The sequence below is a fragment of the Martes martes genome (genome assembly GCF_963455335.1).
Source record: "Martes martes genome assembly, chromosome: 6".
In the NCBI taxonomy this organism is placed as follows: Eukaryota; Metazoa; Chordata; class Mammalia; order Carnivora; family Mustelidae; genus Martes; species Martes martes.
In genome coordinates, this window is record NC_137893.1 from 101823507 (window position 1) to 101851192 (window position 27686).

The 27686-nt window shown below is 41.1% G+C and overlaps 1 pseudogene across 1 annotated transcript; it reads right to left on the reverse strand.

Annotated features, from left to right (window-relative positions):
• Positions 1-888: 888 nt before the first annotated feature.
• LOC308344363 lies at positions 889-25356 on the reverse strand (annotated as a pseudogene). The gene is made up of 4 exons: positions 25107-25356; positions 24755-24789; positions 24172-24319; positions 889-1384 (listed from the first exon to the last, which is right to left on the reverse strand). The product of its transcript is annotated as an uncharacterized misc_RNA (transcript).
• Positions 25357-27686: the final 2330 nt, after the last annotated feature.

Below are 27686 nucleotides of genomic sequence, written 5' to 3' on the forward strand. Positions count from 1 at the left end.
CACTTATACAAATATTTTTTTTTAAGATTTTATTTATTTATTTGAGGGAGAAAGTATACACGAGTGGGGGTAGGTTGTTGCCTCCCTCTCCTTTTCTTTTTCCCTTTGCTTGTTTGTTTCTTAGATTCCACATACAACTGAAAGCATATGTATTTGTCTTTCTCTGACTGACTTATTTCGCTTAGCATAAACTCTCTAGCTCCATCTATGTTGTTGCGAATGGCAAGATTTCATTCTTTTTGATGGCTGAGTAGTATTCCATTGTGTACATATACCACATCTTCTGAATCCGTCCATCAATTGAGACACTTGGGCTCTTTCCATAATTTGGCTTTTGTGGATACGCTACTATAGGATGCATGTATCCCTCTGCATTAATACTTTTGTATTCTTTGGGTAAATACCTATTAGTGCCACTGCCGGATCAGGAAGTAGTTCTGTTATTTATTGAGGAACCTCCATACTGTTCTCCAGAGTGGCTGCACCAATTTGCCCTCCTACCAACACTGCAAGAGAGTTCCCCTTTCTCCACATCTTCGCCAACATCTGTTTTTTTGTGTTGTTGATTTTAGCCATTCTGACAGGTCACACAGATTTTTTTTTTATAAATGCAGTACTATAAATGTATTTTCTCTTCCTTGAATTTCTTTCTTTCTTTTTTTTTTAAACTAGGCAAAACTTTATTAACCTTGTTTCAAACTTTATTCCCAGGCCTCTTCAGCTTAATTAGCTACAAAGAATAAATTGTATGTAAGTAAAAACTGAAAAGAGCTGCAGTGTCCAAAGGCCTTTGGCTTAAAAATATTAGACATCTAGATTTTATCAGATCCAGGAACAAAATTTTTAAAAAGCAGTCTTAATGTAAAATAGCAGCCCCCAGTAACTTCCTCAAGTTGTATCTTCTTCAGAAGTTGACTCCATTCCGTTTGCTTCACCCTTGGAAGCTTCAACAAAATTCTCCATAAGATCTGAATCTTCATCATCATCCTTCACTCCAGTAGCAAGTGCTGCTTTTCTGTCCATAGACTATGTGGGCAGAGATTCAGCCAGTCTCCTTCAACTAGTCAGACTGTCTGCATTGGGTTGGTTTAAGATACTGGGTAACATTACTGTCAGCTGCTTTGTCTCAGCATGGTCTGTACTGGTGGAAGTATTCACCCCCAGGGAAGCCTGAACTTTGGGGTTGTTAAAGTGGATCACTCTTCTTGGTTTGTGAACATATTCACTTCTTCGATACTAGAGATACTGTTTATCCCTAACTACTTTAAGGAGAACTGAAGTTTTTTTATCATCTGCTATAGCCTTTCTATGAACCACCTTCTTTTCCCCCCAATGCGAGCTTGTGCTTGCAGTTTGGTGAGTTTCTCCTGGTTCATGATAGTTCCTTTCGTGTTGTTGGAGTGGAAAAAGGGGACGAGGGTTGACACTCAGGGGGTCTCAGGCAGACCAGCTGAGATTAGATGCACACATGCAGGGATGCAAGATGGTAGCTAGAGGGAAGCCAGAAGTTCTTCCTTGAATTTTCTTAATAACATTTTCTTTTCTGTAGCTAACGTTACTGTAAGGATTGTGCATATAATACATATACATTAAAAATATTAATCTAGGGACGCCCGGGTGGCTCAGTTGGTTAAGCGGCTGCCTTCGGCTCTGGTCATGATCCCAGGGTCCTGGGATCGAGTCCCACATCGGGCTCCTTGCTCAGCAGAGAGCCTGCTTCTCCCTCTGCCTCTGCCTGTCCTCACTCTCTCTGACAAATAAATAAATAAAATCTTAAAAAAAATATTAATCTACTATTTATGTTCTTGGTAAGGCTGCCAGTCAACAGTAGGCTATTAGAAGTTAAGTTCTGGGGGAAGTCAAAAATTATGCATGGATTTTCAACTGGGGGGGTGGTCAGCACCCCTAACCCCCACATTGTTCAAGGGTCAACTGCACGTATCACCTGCCTTGGGAAGACAGTTGTATAAATCCCTATATCTGGTGCCCTCATCCAGTCCCAGAGAGGAGAATGTTTGAGAGGATTAAGGAAGGATTGTGAGATAAAGGAAGATAAAGGAAGGAAAGAGGGGATGTTTCATCTTCGTTTTTGCTTTTGTTTTAAAGATTTTAATTATTTATTTGACAGAGAGAGACACACAGTGAGAGAGGGAACACAGGCAGGGGGAGTGAGAGAGGGAGAAGCAGGCTTCCTGCCCAGCAGGGAGCTCAACATGGGGCTGGATCCCAGGATGCCCGGATCATGACCCCGGGAGCTGAAGGCAGACGCTCAACAACTGAGCCACCTAGGCGGCACCCCTCATCTTCGTTTTTAAGTATGAGCAGGAGTTTGCCACACATAGACACATACACAAAAAAAGAGTAGAGGAATTCCAGCACTGGCAGTAGTAGGAAAACCCAGAGGGTACAGTGAACATCGAGCAACTAGGCCTTGTTTGAGTTTGTAATGTATGCATTAGAGGTAAGGTGGAGCTAAGACTGAGAAAGGTATACTAATTCTGTAAGCAATGCCATTAAGCAAAAGGAGTAGAAGATCAGATCTGATTATGGATAGCTAACTCTGCCAACAATACAATAAAAGGTAAACTACAAGCCAGGGCCAAGGAGACTGGATCACAGACTATTTTAAGAGCCAGTTCCTCTACTAACTCTGGCTTATGAGCTTTATATTTGTCACCATTATGTTTTATTTCATTAGAGGCTACTCATCTTTTGTGCTATTGCCTTGACCAAGTGACTATACAACTTATCCCCCAAACAGGTGCATTTTTAAGAGTGAATGGGAGCACTAATCCGACAGGATGTTAAAACAAGAGGCATAAACTCAAATTCTCCCTGGGAAAGAAGGCGATAAAATCTCTCCGTCACTGGGTGTTGTTAGCATAACCCATATTTTGAGCCTAGAAAAATGACAACTCTTGACTTCCTGTTTAGTTTTTGTTTTTTAGATTACTTTTTGGTAAGCTCTGAGTTTACAAATTCTAGCATGTTGGCTGTAAATGGTTCATCTCATCTGGGGGCCAGCTTACTAATTTGTTGATCAACAGCCCACCAGTGCATTTCACTGTGGCTATAATGGATATAGTCTCCATTATCAAAAAGAAAAGATCATCCTTTTTGTAACATCCGGGTTGGTTGCCCTCTGCAACTGAGATGTCTCCAGGCTGGCCCTTCCAACTTCAGTTAACATGTACTCAGGAAACACAAATTAATTTGAATATTAATCTTAAAAATCATACTTAGGAAAGTATATTTTCTTATAGAAAAAATATCATATTCCAAAACCAAATATTGATATTCACTAAAAGATTTTCCTACTGTTTCTTTGAACAAGATAGATAATAAAGAGTTATCTAAATATATCTAAAAAGAATTTTTTTTTTTTAGTTTTCTGGATTACTCCCATACACTCTTCCTATCAGCTGGCAGTATCTCTCTGTTTTTCTAAGCTACACACACTAGTTCAGCTTTAATTAAAAGGCCTGTTGCCATAGTTTCTCAGAGAACAGCTCAAGGCACGCTTGAGTCCATTATTTTCTTGAGGTTTCTAGAGAAATTATAATGTAGCAGTAGCCAAAATTTCCTAATTTTACCTCTCATCCAGGACAGCATATGATTCAAACATATAGCTAGATACTCTGAATATCTTAAGGGAATCTAAACAACTAAGAATGTTATTAAAATGCAACCTTTGGTTTCTTCTGTTCTGCCACATCAGTAATGTAACCAGCAGCCTGCATCTTCCTCAAAGAGCAGACCAAGGGGGAATTCAGCCCCTCAGTCTGCATCTGACTGTGTCTGGGGAAAACACCAGCACATGTTTCTTTCTATTAATAATGGAGAAAATGCACTGTGTTTACAAGTTATAATAATCATACTGTTTCACATTTCCTAATAACTCAGAAATATAAATTCCAATATGCTTGAAAAAGGAGATCTCAGAAAATAGATTAAATATTGGAAATCCACTTCAAGAATTTCAAGAATTAAAAAGTGGAGCTCAGAGATCTTTATGCTTAAAGCTAAAACCTGATTCCTTCTGAATCCCACCCTGCTTTCAGACAGCAATTCTATCTCTAAGTTCCAGAGAGCAAGCTCAAAGTAACCATTCTGAGCTTTCAAGGTTAAAGAAGGTGAATTAACATGTGATCCCTATGAACCTTAGAAAAAGCAAATGGCAGTTCAGCTTGTTCTGACTCGGCCCCACTTTTCTGCTGCTAGGTAGCTATAAGCATGGACTGTGCACGTAAAAGGACCAGGGTTGGAATTTAGCTCTGGCAACAACCACTGTCTGACCTTGGGTAAGTGATTAAATGAGATAGGACAAATGTAAAGATAGGAAAGCTCTCAAAAAATGGCAGCTATTAGCATTTCCCCATAACTAGGTCACCTCTGGGGCAAGATATAGGGCAGGAGGAGATTTCACTATTTCCAGAAGAGCCTAAAATCACCCTGCTTCCTTTGACTATCAATTTAAGAGCTCGTATAAACGACTTGATTCTGATTTTTTTTCAACGTAAATACTACACAAATATTCGACTTCCTCATTCTCTATCACTAACCTTCCTTTTATTCTCTCTCTTTTTTTTTTCTATACGAGACAAACAGAGTCTAAAAAGATTTTGAGAGATACTAGGGCCATATTTCCAATCAGGAGAATAGAGAAATCAACGATTCCCTATGCATGTTAGATTTATAGGTATTGGCTAATGAAAAAATGCATGGTGAATGAATGAAGTCTCCATTCTGTCATAGCCATGTGTGCCTTTATCTTTCAATCGATAGGTTTGTATATTTTAAAAATCACATATAATATTTTCACTGATTCTCAGAACATCCTGTAAAAAGATAGAATAGGTATTGCTATTTCTGGTTTATCAAAGGAGAAAGTGAGCCTTACCAACATTAAGTGACTTACCCAAGTTAAGCTAAAGAACAGGACTTGACTTCAGGTCTTTTGATAACAAAGTCAGGGTTATTTCCACTCTATCCCTCTCACTGCAGCAAGGGAAACGCAAGCCGAGAAGCAACGCCCCAGGTAGTTTTTGTAGCCCCACAAGGATGTACTTCACTATTAAACAAACTTGAAGCACATCAACCTCTATGCTGCAGTAAAAGATCTGAGCTAGAATTTCCAGTTGTAGACTATGGATCGGGAACGACTTTATGAATTTCTCCAAGTATTACCAGTAATAACAGGAATTTATTTACATCTCACACCTGAACCATAGTGGGAACTAAAGCTCAACTCACCCTGCTAAAGGAATTACCCAGCACAAATTTTCACCTGGTAGAGATTTTCAAAAAACGATGCCAAACCTAACTAGACAAAGATATCTGGTCATCTTACTGCAGAATTCCTTAACTGACATCTATCTCTGCATTAAGAGGACCTCCACAGGCATTTGAAAGTATGCAAGTATATATGTCTATGTACCCCTAATATTTCTGGAGAGATAGACCATAGATTTCATAAGATTCTGACAATGTCCCCCAAAGGTTGAGATCCCATAGGAGGACTTCAGAACAGTAGAAATAAACTCATTATTACAAATTAATTTTTAAACTTTTTAAGTTTCTTTTTGTATTGCAAATTTCTGTTATACTGCATCACTTTTTAAAAGCTAGACAGTTTCACAAATCTTCCCAAATATATTTGGAATTCCTTTGGAATGTCCCTATGGCAGCTTTTAAAACAAGAGGCAGGGGCACCTAGGTGGCCCAGTCACTAAGCGGCTGCCTTCAGCTCAGGTCATGATCCCAGGATCCTGGGATGGAGCCCCACATCAGGCTCCCGGCTTGGTGGGAAGCCTGCTTCTCCCTCCCCCACTCCCCTGCCTGTGTTCCCTCTCTCACTGTCTCTCTCTCTGACAAATAAATAACTAAATAAATCTTTTAAATAGATAAATAAATAAAACAAAACAAGAGGCAGTTACACTCTCTATCAGTCTGAAATGCTTGAGAATGCCTGCTTCCTCCTTCATGCAGCTCATTGCAGGGTAGGTAGTGGCAGGAATTTATTTACTAAATGTTTGTTAATAATTCTCCAAAGTTGTTCAGTTAGTTATTTAAAACTTGTTAATGGTCTACTGCCTTATTCTTAATGTGAGAATTATTTTCTCTTTGTAAATAACAGGATAAAATGTGTACTTTTTTCTCCAAAATCTGCAGGTAGTTCTTTAATCCCAGTCTATTTAGTTTTCAGAAATTAGAAGGAAGTCCAGAATAGCCAGCAAACTGGAAAATGATGAGATTGATCAGAAAAGAAAAGGAAAGAAAACTTTTCCAAAGGAAACATATTAAAGTTAGGTTACTAAAAGTATAATGATGAAATAAATGGAATCTTCAGTGTTGCATGAGTTATATGCAGCAATACATGTCACTACCAGCATCATCCAAGATGGCAAAATGCTACAAGATTTTTCGAAATGTAGATAAATAAAAAGAGAAAAGCAATGGGCTCAAGATGGAGGGAGAATAGACTACTTAAAACAGATCATGGTGGGCCACCTGCGTGGTTCAACTGGTTGAACATCCAACTCCTGGTTTCAGCTCCCATCATGAACTCATGGGTTGTGGGATCAAGCCCCAGAGTTGGACTCTGTACTCAGCAGGTAGTCTGCTTGAAGAGTCTCCCTCTACCCCTACTCCCCACTTGCGCTCCCCCCACCACTGCCCTCTCCAAAATAAATCAATACTATCTTTTTAAAAATAAACAAAACCAATCATGGTTCTGGGTACAGTAAGGTAGAATAAGCATATGTCTCCCACTGAACACATCTATACAACTGAACAGGATGCACTGAGCAAATAGCTCTCTGAAGACTCTGAGAAGCAACTAGTAGCAAGGGGCTTGACATGAAAAGGCCAGAATTTGAAGCACCACCAAATCAATCGTGAGTTTGCCATTTTTGGTCTTCAGTACCCCCCAGACTAAATGCAACACAGCATCACAGTCCGAAACCCAGAACTGGGTACTGAGACTCAGACAGAGAGAATTCAAAGAGAAGGTCCTTTCAGACTTGAGTGAGAAAGGGAGTGCAGAAATCCCCCATTTTTTCTTCTGAGTTCTTCAGAGCCCCAGCCCTTCAAGCAATCCCACAGGCAGTGACATTAGAAGTTCCAACAGTATAGGAGCCAAAACTCTTAGGAAGGAAACCTTCCTCTCTGATCCCAAGAGAGTGGGGTCAGCTCTCACCACTATAATATATACCCTATGTTTTCCTGCCACCTAGCCCTGGATGCAAGCATCATCACAGAAGTATGCAACAGAACAAAACAATGAAAGCCCCAACTTTCTGCCTAGCCATAAGAAAAAAGAAATCTGAGGGGTGCCTGGGTGACTCAGCTGGTTAAGCAGCTGCCTTCGGCTCAGGTCATGATTCCAGGGTCCTGGGATGGAGCCCTGCATCGGGCTCCGTGCTCAGTAGAGAGCCTGCTTCTCTCTCTCCCTCTGCCTGCTGCTCTGCTTACTTGTGCTCTCTCTCTATCTCTCTGTCAAATAAATAAATAAAATCTTTTAAAAAAAGAAAAAGAAAAAAGAAATTAAACCAACAAATTAAACAATTTAGATGAAATGAACAAATCCCTAGAAAGATACAAATAATCAAACTAACTCAAGAAGAAATAGAAAATCCAAATAGGCATATAAAAAGTAAAGAAATTAAATACTTAAATTTTAAATTAGTAACTTAAAAATATTCCCACAAAGAAAACACCAGCCTCATATGGCTCCATTGATGAACCCTATTAATACTTAGAATACCAATAATGCATATCTTCATAAAAAAAGAAAAACTCAAAATGGATCATAGATTACATAAGAACCAGAACTATAAAATTTCTAGGAAAAAAAAATTTTTTTCATGACCTTGGATGCGGCAGAGTTCTTAGACATGATACCATAAAGGGAAACAATTGATAAATTAGACTTAATGAAAAATTAAAAATTTTACACTTAAAAAGATACTATTAAGTGGGACTCCTGGGCAGCTCAGTTGGTTAAGCATCTCCCTTTGGCTCAGGTCATGATCCCAAGGTCCTGGGATGGAGTCCAGCATCAGCCTCCTTGCTCAGCAGGGAGCCTGTTTCTCCCTATGCCCCCCTTGCTTGTGTGAGCCCTCTCTCTCTCTCTCTCTCTGTCAAATAAATACATTTTTTTTTAAAGATACCATTAAGTAAATGAAAAGACAGACCACAGACCATAAGTAAACATTCATATATCTCATGTCTGTTAAAGATGAAGGGAAGAAGAATATGAAACTCCTAAGGATATCTGGAAAGCAATCTGCCCCCAGAAGTGGCAGTGAAGTTCCACAGAAAAAAGTAAAACTTGTTGCTGATGAAGATGAAGATGATGATGATGATGATGATGATGATTTTGATAATGAGAAAGCTAAAGGGAATGCCCCAATAAAGAAATCTGTATGAGATATCCCAGCCAAAAAAAAAGCACAAAAGTCAATCCAGAATGGTAAAGACTCAAGACCATTAACACCAAGATCAAAAGGTCAAGAATTCTTCCAAAAACAAGGGGAAAAAAACCTTAAAACACAGAAAGGACCTAGTTCCACAGAAGACATTACAGCAAATGCAAACAAATAGAGAAAAAGGTGTTTATCTTTCCTAAGTGGAAGCCAAAGTCATCAGTTATGTGAAGAATTGCTCTGGATGACTGACCAACTGGCTTATTCAAGATCTCTGGCAGTGGAGAGGTCTCTATAAAAATCGAAGCAGTGTGTTAAAATTTTCCCATCTTATTTCATTGCTGTAAAAGTTTCTACCTAGCTGTCCTTTTTACAAGGCAGAGTAAAAATTTCCCTAATGTGTCTGATAAATGTAGTCCAGGTTCCATTGCCAAGATTGTGTTATCCAAAATGCCTATTTGATTTTTAGAGATGGAACCCCACCCTTTACTTGGTTTTAAGTATGTGTGGAATGTTACAATAGGATATAGTACTAGTCATTGTCCGGCAAATGGAAACGGTGGGAGACAAAAATATCCATATAAAATAAACTCAGGGGGCGCCTGGGTGGCTCAGTGGGTTAAAGCCTCTGCCTTTCGGCTCAGGTCATGATCTCAGGGTCCTGGGATCAAGCCCTGCATCGGGGCTCTCTGCTCAGCAGGGAGTCTGCTTCCCCCTCTCTCTCTGCCTGCCTGCCTCTGCCTACTTGTGATTTCTGTCTGTCAAATAAATAAATAAAATCTAAAAAAAATAAAAATAAAAATAAAAAAAATTAACTCAGTATTCTCATAAAATAATAAAAATTAAAATGGCCAATGATTTGAACCATTTGAACATGAAAAGATGCTCAAAGTCATGAGGCATTAGAGAAATCCAAGTTAAAATTACAGAATACCACTTAAGACCCACTAGAATGACTATAATTAAAAAGACAATAACAAGTACTGCCAAAGACGTGAAGAAACTAGAACCCTCATACATTGATTAAATTATACAGCCACTCTGGAAAACAGTTTGACAATTTCTTTAAAAATCAAACATACACTAATCACGTAAACAAAAAACAAGGTATTTACCCAAGACAAATGAAAACATATGTCCACACAAAGATTTTAAGCAAATATCCATAACAGCATTATTTATAACAGCTAAAAACTGGAGAGAAAAATGCAATGTCCATTAACTGGTGAATGGGTAAGCAAAGTGTGCCATATTCAGAGAATGGAAGGCTATTCAGCAATAAAAATGAACAAACTACTGATACGCGCTACAATATGGATAAACTGCAAAAACATCAGGTCACAGGAAAAAAGCCAGATGCAAAAAGACTACTCATTATATGATTCCACTTATATTTAACATCCAGAAAAGGCAAATCTAGAGATACTGAAAGTTGATTTGTGGTTTTGTGAGGTAAGGGGTGGGAACCGGAATTAAAAGTAAAAAGGCATGTGAAATCTTTCTGAGGCAATAGAAAATACCCTAAAACTGGTAGTTATACCTCAAAAAATGGAAAACTCAAATCAGGGCTAGAAATTTCAGGGGGAAGTAATTTCCATATATATATGAAATCCAAGATGTTGGGAAAGACTGTCCAGGGAAAACAACAGAAAAAGCTTAAAATGAGTGCTTCTGAGGAGAGTAGTATCAGTACACCAGAAATAAGTCAAAAGATTATCTATGGCAGATTGCAAATGTGGCCACAATACTTTCAACTCCTTCTGTCATGACTCTGTTCCCCCCAACACCTATGACTCACTGTGGCCAAAACAACATGTAAGCAGAGACATTGTACTTATAAGTTCAGGGCCTAACCCACAGAGGTCTCACTTATTCCATTCTTGCTGCTTTTGGAACCCAAATCTAGCCACAAGTGAACAAACCTGGGTTGCCTTGCTGGAAGAGGAGAGACCTGTAAAGGAAAACTGAGTTTGCCTGAGGCTGACCAAAGACACATGAGTGAGTTCCAGCTGTGATAAGCCAAGCCTGACTCACACCAGAACAGCTGCCCAACTGGGCACAGCCCAAGCTGCCAATCCCCAGAATCGTGAACTAAATAGTTAATGTTTCAAGTAATTTGTTACAAAGAAGGAGCTAATTGATGTACTAAAAAAGAGCACACATGACTGCTGGATTACACCATGAACCAAATGACTGGGTTCTATGAAGATGTCCAATAAGGACAGGCCTCCTAGGCATAGAAATAGAAAAGTAGTCCATGAGATTGACTCGGGTCTGGGAATTGTCAAAGTCACTGGTAGCAGAGCAAGTAAATGCATGAGCAAAGAGAGAGTAACAGTAAAAGCTTCTCTATATAGTTGGTTAAGGGTCTATACTGAGCAGAAATGTAAGTGAAGTTGTCAGAAAATGCTGATAGACTGAAAGCCAGCGAAGATTTAGGCCCAGAGGTCCTGACAAAGATAAGACAGAAGCTCATTAGGACTGTGTGATGAGAGGCACCTAGCTGGCTCAGTCGAGAGAGCATGTGGCTCTTGATCTTGGAGTCGTGAGTTCAAGCCCCATGTGTGGAGGAGAGTTTACTTAAAATTTAAAAAAAAAAATTTTTTTTTAAAGTGCATGATGAGGTGAAAAGACAGGAGATTGTATAGAGAGAGGTATTTCAGAATTCAAGATTTGGGGGTTAGAGTAATTCTAAGACATGATGAAATATGCACAGGATGGATACTTGAAGGGCTATAAATAAATATTTGTCCATTTCACCTTAGTTGTCAAGTATTTTGGCATCAAATTAAACAAAATAGTCTCTCATTCTTTTAATGACTGTAGGTTCCATAGTTACAAACTCTCTTCCATGTATCATATCAGTAATTTTTTTGTTTCTTTCTTGATTAGTCTAGCTAGATATTTAAACACTTGGTTGATATTTTCAAAGAACCAACTTTGGCTTTCTTCATTTTCTCATTGTATGTTTTTCTCTCTATTTCATCAATGTCTGCTCTTTATTATTTCCTTCCTTCCACTTACTTTGTGTTTACCTTTTTTATCCTCTAGCTTCTTAAAGTTGAAAATTTGTTAGATTTTAGATATTTCTTCTTTTCTAATACAAGCAATTAAAGCTATGTATTTTCCTCTAAGCACTGCTTTGGTTGCACCCCACTATTCTGATTTAAGATTTTATTTTTTTAAGTAATCTCTACAACCAAATAGAAATAGGAGAAACCCTATTTCTCCCTTTAATTTCAATAATTTTTACTCCATGTATTTTGAGGTTCTGTTATTAGATACCTACACATTTATAATTATGTCTCCCAGAAAAATTAGCTCTTTTATCATTATGGAACATCCCTCTGTATCTCTATTTGTCTTGATATCTATTTTATCTAATATTAATATGGCCACTCTTATCCTCTTTTATCATATGCATGATTTATTTTTCCCATCCATTCACTCTCAGTGTAACTGGGTTTTTAAGTATATCTCTTATAAACAGCACATAGTCGGGTCTCACTATGTATACATTCTGATAATCTGTCTCTTTAAAAAAAAAAGATTTTTTAAAATTTATTTGACAGAGATCACAAGCAGGCAGAGAGGCAGGCAGAGAGAGAGGGGGAAGCAGGCTCCCCACCGAGCAGAAAGTCTGACGTGGGGCTCAATCCTAGGACCCTGAGATCATGTCCTGAGCCAAAGGCAGAGGCTTAACCCACTGAGCCACCCTCTGATAATCTATCTCTTAACCAGAGTGTTTAATCCATTAATATTTAATACAATTATAATATGGATTTAGGTCTACCATTTCAGATTTTATTTTCAGCCTGTCCCCTCTGTTTTTTGTCACTTTCTTCCTTCATTTCTTCCTTCTTTGGATCATCTGGATATCTTTTAGAATTTAATTTGGGTTTATCTATTATAAATAAATAAATCAAAATATCATTATTTTTTATTGGTTGCTCTGGGAATTAAAATGTGCACCCTTAACTTTTCATTCTACTTAGAGTTAATATACTACTTCATATAAAATGTAAAAATGTTACGCTTATACAGGGAGTCCACTTATTTCCCTGTACTTGCCTACACTATAGTTGCCAAACCTCTACCTATACATCATACATCCCACAAGACAATGTTATAATTTGTGCTCTAAACAATTATATGGGGCGCCTGGGTGGCTCAGTGGGTTAAGCCTCTGCCTTTGGCTCAGGTCATGATCTCAGGGTCTGGGATCAAGGCCCACATCAGGCTCTCTACTCAGCAGGGAGCCTGCTTCCCCCTCTCTCTCTGCCTGCCTCTCTGCCTACTTGTGCTCTCTCTCTGGCAAATAAATAAATAAAATCTTTACAAAATAAAATTAAATTAAAAAATAAACAATTATATGTATTTTAAAGAAATTAAAAGGAATGAAATGGAGTTATATATTTACAATGGTATTTGATATTTCTGATGTTCCTTTTTTTTTTTAAGATTTTATTTATTTGACAGACAGAGATCACAAGTAGGGAGAGAGGCAGGCAGAGAGAGGGAGGGAAGCAGCAGTCTCCCCACGGAGCAGAGAGCCCGATGTGGGGCTCGATCCCAGGACCCTGGGACCATGACCTGAGCCGAAGGCAGAGGCTTTAACCCGCTGAGCCACCCAGGTGCCCCTGATGTTCTTTATTCAAATTATCACCACATTTCTCAAAAATAGTTGTACAGAGATTACCAAGCCACAACATTTGGCTCTCAGCTGGCATGAATGCATAAATTACACATTAACACTGCCCTAATCTTTTTTCTTAAGGTCATGATAGTTAAAACAATACCACTTGGCACCAATATGATTGTAAACAAAACAAAAATTCAGGCACTAAAACTGAGTGACAATACCAGTGATAAGGTGGATTGGATACAAGACAATTCAGAATAAACTTACATTGATTTTTTCATATTATAATTGGAGTAAAAACATTAAATATTAAAATTTTTGTTCAAAACTCTCACATCAAAGTATACAAGTCCTTTCAATAATGAATAAAAATGTCAGGGAATATTTCAACTCTTAAAATTGCCTGAATCTGTGTATTTTCAAAGTAAATACACAAAGTTAACTAAGGCATAACGGTATTTCTGAAATAAAAAATGAAAACCATCTATTTCCTTTTTAGTAAAAACAGATACAGGAATATTTGGGAAGTTACAGAATCCATGAAAATTAAGAATTAAACTGACTTAAAAAGAAAACAGCAGGGTATCCATGTGGTGCAGTCAATTAAGCATCTGACTCTGTTTTGGCTCAGGTCCTGATCTCAAGGTAATGGGACTGAGCCCAGCATCAGGCTCCAAGCTCAGTATGGAGTCTGCTTGGAGTCTCCCTCTCCTTCTGTCCCTCCCCTTCATTCTATCTCTCTAAAATAAATAAATAAATCTTTAAAAGAAAATAGGGTGCCTGGGTGACTCAGTTGCTCAAACTTTTCCTTTCAGCTCAGGTCACAATCTCAGGATCCTGGGATCGAGCCATGCATCAGGCTCTCTGTTCAGCAGCGAGTCTGCTTCTCCCTCTTCCTCCCCCTCTGTGATCTCTCTCCCTCTCACTCTCTCCCAAATAAATAAATAAATAAATAATCTTTTAAAAAATAAGTGTAATAAATTTTTAAAAAGAAAACATCGAATATTCATTCATTTAGCAAACACTTACCAAGCTTTATTCAGTGCCAGACACTGAGCTAAGAACTAGTGATTTAGACTACCTTCAAGATATTCACAATCTTGCAGAAGAGGTGAACAAAGAACTCAATTATTATTATGAAGAGGGACCTAGGAAGGTTTCCTGGAAGAAATTACCTATGAGCTAAGTTTCAAAGGGAAATCAAGAGTTAGCCTTTTGTGCCTGAGTATTTTTGTTTTTGCTGGTGGTGGGCGGGCGATGAGAGAAATGGAAAAGAGAAAGAGGCTTTCTCAGTTGGAAATAACATGGACAAAAGAATAATACTAAAAGGTCACAATCTGCTTGGAGAATTAAAAATGTGGACAAATGGTCAGACTAGAACTATCGAAAGGACATCAGGATAGGAATCATCCTGATGTCATATTGAGAAAGTTGAACTTGGGGCACCTGGATGGCTCAGTCCATGGAGCATGCACTCTTGATCTCCAGGTTCTACATTCAACCCCCACATCGGGTGCAGAGATTACTTAAAAATAAAAATAAAAAAGGAAAGTTGAACTTAATTGCCTTGGAGACAGTGGGAGGCCACTGAAGGACTTGAAGTAGGGGAGGAATATGGCTTACCCAACCTTTCTGCCTTGAATACCTCTACGACAGAAGCTAGGAAAAATAAAAGCTCATACCCCAAACTTCCCTTGCAGAGGGCCTGTGACACAGTTCTGACCACTGAAGTGTAAGAAGAAACCTAACTGGAAGGGCTTCTGGCAAAAATTTTGATTTCCTGATGAATATCCTTCCTTGGCTAGCTCTATCCCTTCCTCTCCTTCCCTCCTTGAATTTGGGCATGATGTCTGCAGCCATGCCAGCCATCCTACAACCATGAAGCTCAAGCAAAGCCTGCAGCATCTCTAGACTTCTTGCTGTGAGAGGATATAAATCCCTGTTTATTAATAATCCATTTTTATGTTGGGGTTACTTGAATCTAAATGTCTCCCTTAATAATTAAAGTCTTAAGAATTTGTATTTTATGAGGCACCTGGGTAGCTCAGTCAGTTGGGTGGCCAACTCTCAGCTCAGGTCTCGATCTCAGGGTCTTGAGTTCAAGCCCCATGTTGGGCTCCATGCTTGGCATGGAGCCTACTTTATTTTTTTTTTAATAAATTTTTTTAAATTTATTTATTTGTTAGAGAGAGAGAGAGAGCGAGCGAGCACAGGCAGACAGAGTGGTAGGCAGAGGCAGAGGGAGAAGCAGGCTCCCTGCCAAGCAAGGAGCCCGATGTGGGACTCGATCCCAGGACGCTGGGATCATGACCTGAGCCGAAGGCAGCCGCTTAACCAACTGAGCCACCCAGGCATCCCAGCATGGAGCCTACTTTAAAAAAAAGAAAAAGAATTTTTATTTTTGAATGATTCTTATTAAATTAGTGCATGTGGATAGGAAATGGGGAGGCAGAGGGACTGGTCTGGAGACCTATTATTATAGGGTCTGAACCAAGGTAACCATAATGGATGTAAGGGAGGCAGACTCCAGAGATTTAAAAGAGGACAGGATGGACAGGAAGGGATCTGCCATCTCTTCCAGACTTCTAGCTTGAGCAGCTGCAGAGGGTAGGGGTGAGGGTAGTGCCACTCCCCGAAACAGTGGCAGATAGGATTTGGGATTGACAAGTTCAATGTTCAGTCTGAGATACCTATGGTACCTCCACGTGAAAATGAGGGGAAAAGAGCTAACTGTCTGTAGCTGGAGGTCAAGAGTGAAGTCTGAATTTGAGATACAGATTTCTGAGTAACCGCTGTATGTGGGTAAACTAAAACAGTAAGTATGGTTAGATCCTACAAGTAGAGCTGAAATACGGTGGGCAAAAATGAGGCCCCGCACATCTATTAAGACAAAACATAGGTTAGTAGTTGCTTAAGGTTGGGGATGGAGGATGGAAGTGGGAGAGGGGAATGGGGAGTGACTGCTTACAGGTATGGAGTTTCTTTTGACAGTAATAAAAATGTTCTAAAATTAAACTGTGTGATGGTTGCACAACATTGCAGATATACTAAAACTCACTGAATGGTGTATTTTAAATAGGTGAACTGTATAGCATGTGATTTATAGCTCAATAAAGATGTTAAAAAGAACTGGGCCCAATGCAGAACCAGGGGAATATCAACATATAAGTAGGAGGAGGATCCAGTGCAGGAACAGAGGGAACCATGGCCAAAAAATGGAGCAAAATTAAGAATATTGTCCAAAAACCTGGGAGAAAAGTTTCAAACAGAGATCAGGGGCCAACAGTGTCAAATGCAAGATACGTGACTATCTTCAGTTAAAGACTGAAATATTTGGGGGCACCTGGGTGGCTCAGTCGTTAAGCATCTGCCTTCAGCTCAGGTCATGATCCCCAGGTCCTGGGATCAAGCCCCACGTCAGGCTCCCCGCTCAGCCGGAAGCCTGCTTCTTCCTCTCCCACTCCCCATGCTTGTGTTCCCTCTCTCGTTGTGTCTCCCTCTGTCAAATAAAAAAATAAAATCTTTTTAAAACAAAAAAGACTGAAATATTTGATTGAACAATTGGGAACTCACTGGTGAGCTAAGAGTGAATGATTTTAAGTAGTAGTAAAAGAAGCCAGATTACACAAAGTTGAGGAATAAATGAGAGATGAGAAACGGAAGGTAACAAAAGACTCTTTTTCAGGAAACTTCTCTCCCCAAGAGAAGAGCTGGTGGTATAAGGAGGTTTGTATTGCTTTCAAAAGGCAGCACATAGCAGCCACTCTGGAAAACAGCATAGAGTTTCCTCAAAAAGTTAAAAATAGAGCTACCCTATGACCCAGCAATTGCATTACTAGTATTTATCCAAAGGATACAAACATAGTGATTTGAAGGGATACGTGAACCCGAATGTTTATAGCAACAATTTCCACAATTGCAAAACTATGGAAAGAGCCTAAATGTCTATCCACAGATGAATGGATAAAAAAGATGTGATCCAAATTTACAATGGAATATTACTCAGCCATCACAAAGAATGAAATCTTGCCATTTGCAATGACATGGATGGAACTAGAAGGTATTATGTTAAGTGAAATAAGTCAAAGAAAGACAAATACCATATGATTTCACTCATTAGTGGAGTTTAAGAAACAAGACAGATGAACATAGGGGAAAGGAAGGAAAAACAAAATAAAAGAAAAACAGAGAGGGATACAAACCATAACAGACTCTTAACTACAGGGAACATGCTGGAGGGGAGATGGATGGGGCACGGGGTAACTGGGTGATGGGCGTTAAGGAGGACACCTGATGTAATGAGCACTGGGCATTGTATGCAACTGATGAATCACTGAACTCTACCTCTGAAACTAATAATATAGTATGTGTTAATTAAATAGAATTTAAATTAAAAAATTTTTTAAAAGACAGCACATATGATGCTTATGTGTTAGGGAATAGAGCCTGCAAGGAGGGAGCCAGACAAAATAAATGAGGAGGGTATGATTCATGGAAAAACATCTCCAAGAGTCGGGAAGAAAAGGAATTCAAGAATAAGAATGAACTATGAGAATGGAGGATGACAGATGGGTTTTTCTATTGGACTGGGAGGGAAGTTTAAGATACACTTCGTTGGTAGGAACCAAAAAGTTTAAAGTGTTATTGCTTGGGGGACCTGGGTGGGTCAGTTGGTTAAGCTTCTGCTTCAGCTCAGGTCATGATCTCAGGGTCCTGGGATCAAACCCCAAGTCAGGTTCCCTGCTCAGTGGGGAGTCTGCTTGTCCCTCTCCCTCTGACCCCCTCATCCCTGCTCATGCTTTCTCTCTCTCTGCTCTCTCTCACAAATAAATAAATAAACTAAGTGCTATTGCTTGATGGCATCGATGTTCTCTGTGAGTTAGCAGACAGAAGTCACTGGCCAAGGGTGAAGGAGTAGGCTTGAGAATTTGAGGAGGACATAAATAAACACCTAGAACAATTCTTATGGGAGACAAATTTGCAAGGAAGAAGTTTAAAAGCAGAGGCACATTTTGAATACTTTTAAAAATATAATATATTTCAAAGCTGATAAAAACCACCTGGTGTATAACTAATTACCTACAAATTTATTATACTTTGCATTAGAATTTGTAATGACCACACTGAACACATGAGCCAGATGTCACAAATGCCGTACATATGGTGTCTGAAGTCAAAATACAACTCAGTGATACTTGAGCGCTGGACCTGAAAAACATGGTATCCTGCAAAAGCACAGCTTCAGGGTGACCAGAAAGCCACACATCCAGTCATTCTCCCAGGACCTCTGCAGTAGTGGACATGACTCCCCATTCTCCCTAAGTGTGAAAAAAGAGTGAGGGGACTGTTTCACTATAGTTGCAGAAAAGAAATCAAAAAGCGACTTTTTTTTTCCTTCTCCTGAGAGGGCTCATAACAGGTGACCTCCTACAGTGTTCAAATAAAGTAACGTTATGTCAAGGGCCTTTGCCAACTATCAAGTAGTATACGAAAAATATTTTTATTATAGCTGACATTCATTTATATTTCTTTACAGATTTAAGGGAATGTAGAGCTAGGAACCCTTTTGTTCTAATCATATTGGCATACACTGAGCTCTGAAAACAGCCATGTACCTTCCTAAATCTTTGCCTATCCCCATGCGTTCTGCTGGGAGGTTGCTCTCATTCCTCTCTGTCTAGCAAGATACTATCCAACCTGCATGTTTCAGCATAAATATCACTGCCTCTTGGAAGGCTTTTCTGATCACCCCAGCTAGAAGCAGTCACTTCACCGGAACTATTCCAATCATTCCTTTTCTTTTTTTTTTTTTTTTAAGATTTTATTTATTTATCAGGGCGCCTGGGTGGCTCAGTGGGTTAAAGCCTCTGCCTTCGGCTTGGGTCGTGATCCCAGGGTCCTGGAATCGAGCCCCGCATCGGGCTCTCTGCTCAGCGGGGAGCGCCTGCTTCCTCCCCTCTCTCTCTCTCTGCCTGCCTCTCTGCCTACTTGTGATCTATGTCTGTCAAATGAAGAAATAAAATCTTTAAAAAAAAAAAAAAAGATTTTATTTATTTATCTATTTGAGAGAGAGAGAGCATGAGCAAGGGGGGAAGGGTAGAGAGACAGGGAGAAGCAGATTCCCCACAGAGCAGAGAGCACAGCACAAGAATCTATCCCAGGACCCTGGGTTCATGACCTGAGCCAAAGGCAGACACTTAACTGACTGAGCCTCCCAGGCTACTCCCCCAACCATTCCTTTTCTATACATAATTTACTTGTATTTTTGTTAATTATATCTTCATCTTTGCCTTAATCTCCTAGAAGGCAGGAATCATGTTTTACATAATGCCTTTTTAGCATGATGCTTTGCACATAGCACAAACATGGCCTGGAAACATTCCTTCTGGAAAAGGCTTCAGCGACCATCTTCATGTTACCAGTGAACACCAACTCTAAGTCTCAGAGACACTAAGAACTTGACCAAGATCACACAGTTAACAGCACAGCTAAAATCCAAAATCAGGATTCGAACTCTATTTTCATATTCCTTTCATTAAACCAAGACTTGCAATTAGCCCTAGTACTATTTTATAAACCAAATCTCAAAAAAGAGTCATTCTTGAGCCTTAAGATTACACAAAGATTGGGGCACCTGGGTGGCCCAGTGGGTTGAGCCTCTGCCTTCGGCTCAAGTCATGATCTCGGGGTCCTGGGATCAAGTCCCAAGTCAGGCTCTCTGCTCAACAGGGATCCTGCTTCCCCTCTCTCTTTGTGTCTAGCTCCCTGCCTACTTGTGATCTCTCTGTGTGTCAAATAAATAAATAAAATCTTAAAAAAAAAAAAATTACACAAAGATTCAAACTTCTCTGGAAAACTCTTATTTCAACTTTCATCTAGATTGCATTTAATTGGCCTGGATTGCATGGGGGAAAAGCGGGCTTCTCTTCCTTCTTTTTTTTTTTTTTTTTCCTTTTAGCACTCTGTTTTGTTGCCATGTAGCTAAAGCAAGGATAAATTATATGGTAGTGGTGAATGCTGGCTGAATAAAGCCCTGTGAACAGGGTGAATTTGTCTTTTTTACAAATATATTGGCTGTACTTGTATACCCTGGCCTTTGATGCTTTTGCCACATTTGTGATTCACAGTTGGAAACAGCACAGCAGTTCAGTTACCGTAACAGAAGAAACCAGCAACTATAATATTTCAGTACTGATATAGGAAATGACCTAGAAATAATTGTCAAGGGCAGAGGCTATACCTCAGACCTTCTGTTAGCTCTACTATCTAACATCACATGTTGTACAGAAAAAAAAAGGAAATTTATTTGTTTTGAAAATAATTGCATGAAGATAAATGAATACCATATCACGTGTAGAGTTCAATTTTTGACTGATTTAATGAGGATAAATTAATTTAGACCTAGAATTTGACTCTTGGCAAAGAATTTATTTATAAAGATAACCCAATTATAAAAGAGACCTAAATAACAAACTATCATTTTCTGTAATGCACTAAATTGGGTAATTCTCAATGAAATATACACATTTAATGAGAAGTTATGAAATATGGTTATTTTGCTGACTATTCTTGCATCATTTGATAAAGGTTCACTCTGGGAATATAATGAGGCCAAGAGAGTTTATGTGGAACATCCTTTCATCTAGGATAACTTGGATAATCACTGGAAAAGCCTAAAGGATTAATCTATTCTGCTTTGTAAGAAATGTCCATTAACAATGCACTCAACTTAGCTTGCCCCTTTCATTGAGAACGTTGGGCATATTATTCCCTGAGCTATGAGTGACACAGTTAACCACAGGGCAGACAAAATGTAGCCAGGGAGTTCTTGTCTTACTCTGTCCTTATCTTGCTATGTGACTCTTTGGGAACTGCTTAATTTAACTCTTTTGGTTCCTTTACCTGAAACGGGAAGTGAAGATATTTACTCAAATCCTGATAGACATGCAACACACTCTTCCCCCTCCCTGTGTGAAACAAGGCTTCCCTTATTCCACTGAGCTGATGAATAGGGATCATTTACCACTGTTCACTCCGGGTATTCTCAAAGGACATTATAATTGTCTTCATTGAAGTACTCCCAAGACTCTTTCTTTAAATCTAATGGTACCTCAATTACCCATATCACTTTCTGAAATTTCCTTAAAATCAGGATTGTCACTGCCCAATTTTCACCACAGGAATCCAGGGAAACAGTTAAGCATTGTGTGAAGTCACAGCACAAAACATAAATCCTCAGAAAAAGTACCCTTCTTAGATACCCAGATTAAACGCCTGCTTTCTACACTGTGTCCTACTTCAATGTGAAGTCACTTCTCTTCATTAGCTGTTTATGACCAAAAAAACCCCCAAAACTACACAAGTTCTTTATATTCATACATAAAACACATATTTCTATCTATCTCATTGGGTCTTTATAACTGTCAGTGAGCTGGAGTTACAGCCTTCAGCCCTTGCTGGCTGGGTTAATAGTTTCACATTCTCACATGCTATTATTAAAATTCAGAGGTCTATCAAGCCAGTAAAGATGAATTTACGAGTATATCAAAATCAAAAGGGCTAGTAGGTGGTTACAGTTCCAAAACATCTTATAAACATGGATATTATTTAGTTATTGCTTCATGAGGAAGAAACTGCTGCATGTTGAAGAAATGTGTATATTATATACTTAGTGAAGAAAACAAAGCTGGAGCTCCTCAGATGAGAGATGTGACTTTCTTCACAAAGCAAAGAGGGTTCTGATGCCAGGGTCTTTCCCCCTGGACAAGTAATTCTCTGACTACCTGGGAAGGAACATCCTGAAATTTCCAGTCCAGTTGGACTCCTTCCTGGGCACGTAGGTAGCAGAAGCATTATCCTCTGCCAGGAAAAGCAGCATGGGCCTCACAAACTTCTTCACATGTTCAAGGGCTTTCCCAAAGCTCTTTCACATTCCAAAATGAGTCAGCACATCCTAAACTCATTTTCCTTATTTGACCACTATGGAAATGCTGAAAGTGAATTATCTACTTACTGAGATTGGAAAGAGGAAGGCACTAACTTCTTAGTTCAATTTGATTATGACTTGTCAAAAATCAAAACAATTTCTTTGAGAAATATTTTTGCAGCAGCTACTACTAAAAAGCAATGAGAATATCCATTATGCTGCTCAAATTCTAATTTTTTAAAATGATGAAACTCAAAATATTCAGAGGTAATTCTCAAGAAGAAAATCCTTCTAGAAATGGCATTTTGAGAAAAGGGGAGAAGAAAAAATAATTTCCAATGTTTTCTTCATAGGGAGATGTTTTATTTGTGGTAAAATATGGAAATATTTTACCAGTGTAGAAAACAGTGAGGAAATATGACACTTTCATACAACACAGTTTCAGGATTTTCACTTATAAAACAACATTCTTTGAGTAGTTTATCAAAGAAATTTGGTACAAAAGGGAACACAAGTAGCCCATCAACAAATTAAGCCAATACTGTATTTAATTTCCTGAGAAAAAAATATTTTTTTCCTTTTTTTAAAGTAGCTTCACACCCAAGCTGGGGTCTGAACCCATGACCCCAAAATCAAGACTCAGCATGCTTCACGGACTGAGTCAGTGAGTCACACTGAGGAAAAAATATTCTAAGCAAATCCATTTTGTTATAATTAGTGACTTATATTTTTAATACAAACTCCAGGGCAATTTTTACAAGCTAGAAGGAGATTCAGCAAATGTTGAATTCCACGCAATGTCCTGAGAATGTGCACTTTCTTTGCTGACCAACTCTAAGTTCTATTCACCCATCCAGGAACTGGCACACACTGAAAAATTTTTCATTCATTCAGTAAGTATTTTGTAAGGACCCACTATATACCGGGCAGTTGGGATACGGCCCTAAACGAGAGAGACATGATTTATGTCCTCAAGGAGCTCACAGGCTAGTGGGTGGGGCAAATGTGAGAAGTCTAGACAACATGTCAAACTGGACTAGGGATCTTATGAAATGAGTTAAAGCATTAACCAACTGCTCCCAGCTCTCCTAACCAAATGCAAGCTCAGGACAAATGCTTAACTCAGAGATAACAAGACATACTCTTATCTCAATTTTTTGTGTTTTAGCTGAAATGTCTAATGGTTAATATAATAATCCGTAAAAGGATTATCTTGATTCTATCACTTATGTGAATGGAGCTGGTAATGTCTTTTTAAAATCAAAATCCTAAATTTTGATGTTTGCACCCTGACCATTGTTTATTTCTTGTCACATCTAAAGGAGTTAGTCTATTAATCAGATATCCAAAAATGCTGCTTCATAATAGACACAGCTTATGTTGTCTCCCATAAATTTCAATTAGCTTAATTAAGACTTCAAATTGTGCAAAGATTTTTATTCTTCCACATTTTTAAGTTCAATTTTACAAGATGTAATGATCACTACTCAGTACTGAATATTTACTATGAACTGAGTATTTTTTTTACATAATTACTTGTAAATCTCCCCTCCCACTGTAACTCTACAAGGTACTATTGGTTCTACTCTTCAGATAGGGAAACTGAGGCGCTGAGAAGTTAAGAAAGTTTCCCAGAACCACACAGCTAGTTAGTGTGAAGACAGGAACAGAACCTCTTGATTATCTGACTAGTTAATTTTTTCCCTTAAGTATCCTAAATTGGAAACGGAGTTCGCACCCTCCAGGGCTCAATGCAGTAGAATTACTCACTGTGCAACATTATAATGACGTTCTAATAATGCAGTTAATGCTTTCAAGCAACCAGAGCCCAGTAAAACATCTAGGGTGCAATAAAACATCTGATTAACTAGTGAAACGAAATGTGGAATAATTTCCCAGGTAAATGTCAAGGAAATGGAGGGTGTCTAACTATGAAGTCTACTAAAATGAGTAAACCACATCAAGCATTGTTACCAGTAACCTCCCAGCCTAGCTGTGTGAAATTCTCCTGAAAAGAGAGAAAATTATCTCACACTAAGTGGGGGTTGGCCTGGAAACTCATAGAGGGACTCTGGGCCACGGAGAGCTTGTGCTTTTGTTTTGTTCTACCTTCAGTCAGAAGGGGCTCAGTCCCACAGTAGTCCACCCTCATCACTGCACCCACATCACTTGCTCACGGAGGTATGGTCCACATTCCGAAAGCAAAGACCAGCACACACGATCAGATAAAGCCAGATCACCAGCCATCACTTTGCAAAAATCCTCAGATGACCCCAATAAAACGTGGAAAGCTTTATGGGTGAATATGAAGGTACGCTTGAAAGCCTAAAATGAAATGCATATGGATCAAATGGCTCTGCACTAACTTCCTAAAAGCTCTTCTCTGTCGTCGGCTATCCAAGTTCAAGGGAACCACCACAGCCAGCTGACAGCACCCAGAGAGCTTCCACAGGCAAATTACAGACTGTAAATGAAACGGAGATCCACCCCGGGGGCTGTTTCCTAAGGTCTGTAGCGCTTTTAGGGGCTGTCTTTGCCCCTCTGGTACAGCGGCTCCACTCCACAAGAAATCTGTGAACACCGTCCGTTTGCTAGGCACTAATGTTGGGGAACCGCTTAAAAAGAAACGTCACTTTCGGCTTGGGGGCAGCATGCTTGCCATTCAATGCCCTACTGGTTTCTTAACACGCATATGATTAATATTGGTACTCAGGAAAGAGAACTTCTTCTGACCTTGAGCGTGCGCGCTAAATAAATTACCTCAGAACGAAAGTGGTGGGATCTCATAACAGCATCTGGGGAGAAAAGAGAAAAAAAACGAGACTTCATTTAACTCCTTGTTCTTCACCTGCAGAGTTACTAATGATTTAGGTGAGATACAAGGGTCAGGAAGGCACATTCCAGACGCCTTGATTTCGGTGGGGACAAATTGTAGGGCGGGGAGGTTACTAGGCCACCGGTCTCTAGGTGAGTTCTTCGCGAGAAGTTTCAGGGAAAGTTCTGGGAGAGTTGAGGAGCCCCGAACTCTCCATGCCTGACTTTCTTACCCCTAAGCTCCAGCAATGGATGGGTCAAGGGAGGATGCCGCAGCCCCGGATTCCGTTCCTATTACCCTTAGCAAACTGACACTTAGAATTTGCGTCCGTGCCTCCCTTCCCAGCGCTGGACATCGCCGTGGCTATCCCATCCGGGGATACCGGAGGAAGGCGGTGAGGGCAAAACGGGCAAGGGATGTTTAAACACATAAACGTACTAGGCTTGCGGAGTAGGCGGTGATGGGGGTAGGGACCGCAGCGCGGACCCGAGCTCCAATTCACTCTCCAAATTGGCTTAAATGTTCCTCTCAGCCCGAAGAAATTCATCGCGGCGTGTCTTACCTCGGCTCCTTGAACGACCCGAAAAGACCGATTTCATCGGATGCCTCCCTTTCTGGAGCCTGCGGTGCCAGCAGCAAAAGAAGACGATGGTGGCGATGGTGCCCAGCAGAAGCAACAAGAGGAAGAGGGCACATTGGATGCTGTAGGGTCTCAGCAAGACGAGGAAAGCCGCGGCGATCATGGTGCGGGCGAGGCGGGGGCGGCGAGGCGGCGGGGCTGGAGGGCGGCGGCACAGGCACCCGTGCCGGGCGCACCACGAAGCGGCGGGCACGGGCGAGCGCGGCTCAGCGCGTCATGCCCGGCGCTCGCGGCCCCGCGACCAGCCCAATGGCTGCGCACCCCGCGCCAGCCGCGCTATGCGAGTGATCCAGGGCTGCGGGGAGCGCTTGCCATGACTCAGCAGACGGCGACGAGGCAGGGACTTGGCGGCGGGGAGTCTCTCCCCTCCCTCCCCAGGCGCCCCCGCCCCCGTCCGTGCGCAGCCCCCGGGCGCAGCCCCGCCAGGGACGCGGCGGGCTGGGAGGAGCAGCACTGCCGCTGTGGCCACCCGGGTCCCGCGCATCGTCTTGCGGCCGCCGCCGGCCTCGGCATCCCAGAAGCCGGGCGCACGTGGGTCGGGGCGGGGACGCGGCGCCCGGGCTGCAGCGGCGGCGGCCCGCGGGGGGCGGGAATGGGGCGCCGCGGCGGGGGCTCGCCTGATGACATCACGGCCGGGCTGCGGCAACGCGGGCGCGCGGACATGGCTGCGGCGGCTTCGGCGGCGGCCGCGGGCTGCGCCCGGGCCTGAGCGCCCAGCGCCCTCCCGCGGGGCCGCCCGCCAGTCCGCGCAGTCCGCGGGGGCACAGACCGGGCGCCTCTCCGCTCCCCGACACCCGGGACTTCCACCTATCCAGCCTCCCCCGGGCCGAATTGCTGGGGAGCTCGGCGACAGGGGGCGCCAAGGAGCCAGGGGGGAAACCGTGAGGCGCTGGCGGGAGCCTGCAGGCGGTGCTACCCCCACCTCCCACCTCCCCGCGCCCCGCCCCGAGGTTGGGGCTTTGGAGGATGCAGCCGGGTGAGCTATTGCTTGCGGGGGGTTCCTCGCACGCTGAAGCGTGAACACCGGGAAGGGCCTTCCCTGGGAATTGGGGGTTTCCAGGCACGGGAGGCCCACCCTCTCCAAGCCCCTCTTTAAAGTGGGAGCACTCCCTCAGGAGAACGCTCCGGTCTGCAGACGTGAACTGTTACACCCCCAAATTAGGTGCTATTTCTCAGCGGAGAAATGGGCAATTCGGATCCTCCTGCATCCATGCGTTCGTTTACCGTCAAACCTTGACTCATTCAGTGCGTTTGGAGAGACAGGCAATTTCAGACTGAGGGAACGGGCAGATAAAGGAAGTTGGAGATTGGCTTGTAAATATTTTGAGGAGAAGTATTTTAGGGAGTGTGAGGAAATAATGACCTGCCACGCTCAAAACGCACACATTCCCTCCTGGCCCCTCCTCTTTCCTCATGACCAGCAAAAAGTATATGGTTGATGGCCAGAAGGTGTGGCGGGCGCGCTGCAGTGTGCCTTTTCTGAGGACAGCCACTGCCACCTGGCCCGGAAGAGGCTGCGGCTGCAGTCTGCGGCATCTTTTGGCCTTGGCCGGCCTGGGTACTTGTACCGCGTTATGCTGCTCCCTAGGCAATGCAGGCATTTCCTGGCGGGGAGGGGTGGGAGGCGGGGACGGACGGCTGTTTTTTGCTTATTTTGTTTTATTTACTCGCATAAGGCAACTGCAACTATAGTGGCATAAAGTAACACATTATTGCATTTGTGTAGTTTCTAATAACTCCTGAGGGGGACTCTTACTTTGGAATATTTAAGACACTGAAGAAATTGTCATAAAAAGTGATGTGTAAAATTCTGAAAAGCATTTAAAGGATAGATGACAATACTTAAGTTGTATTTGCTTGTAGGATCTCAAAATCAGTACTGTTTTCTAACTATACAAAATCAACTGTACAATTCTGCATAAAAGCTTAACCCATTGATGTTTTCAAGGCCTTGAACATAGCACCATGTGTAGGCATTAAAGGAAACTCAAAAAGGCATTGCCTAATGCCTTTCCTAAATGCCAGGTTCGTAAACACGGAAAACCATGGATGAAATTTTCTTATGAACAAGTTGTTTCCTAAAGCAAAATAAACATTCACGTTGTTGACGTGTTGCATCACATTCGGTTGTTTTGGTTTGACGAAGCAAGGATCTTGCTTGCAGATGCTGTATAAGGTGAGAATGTTGAATGTCAGAGAAGTGGCTGTACTACAAGTCAGGATAGGCTTCCTAGGTG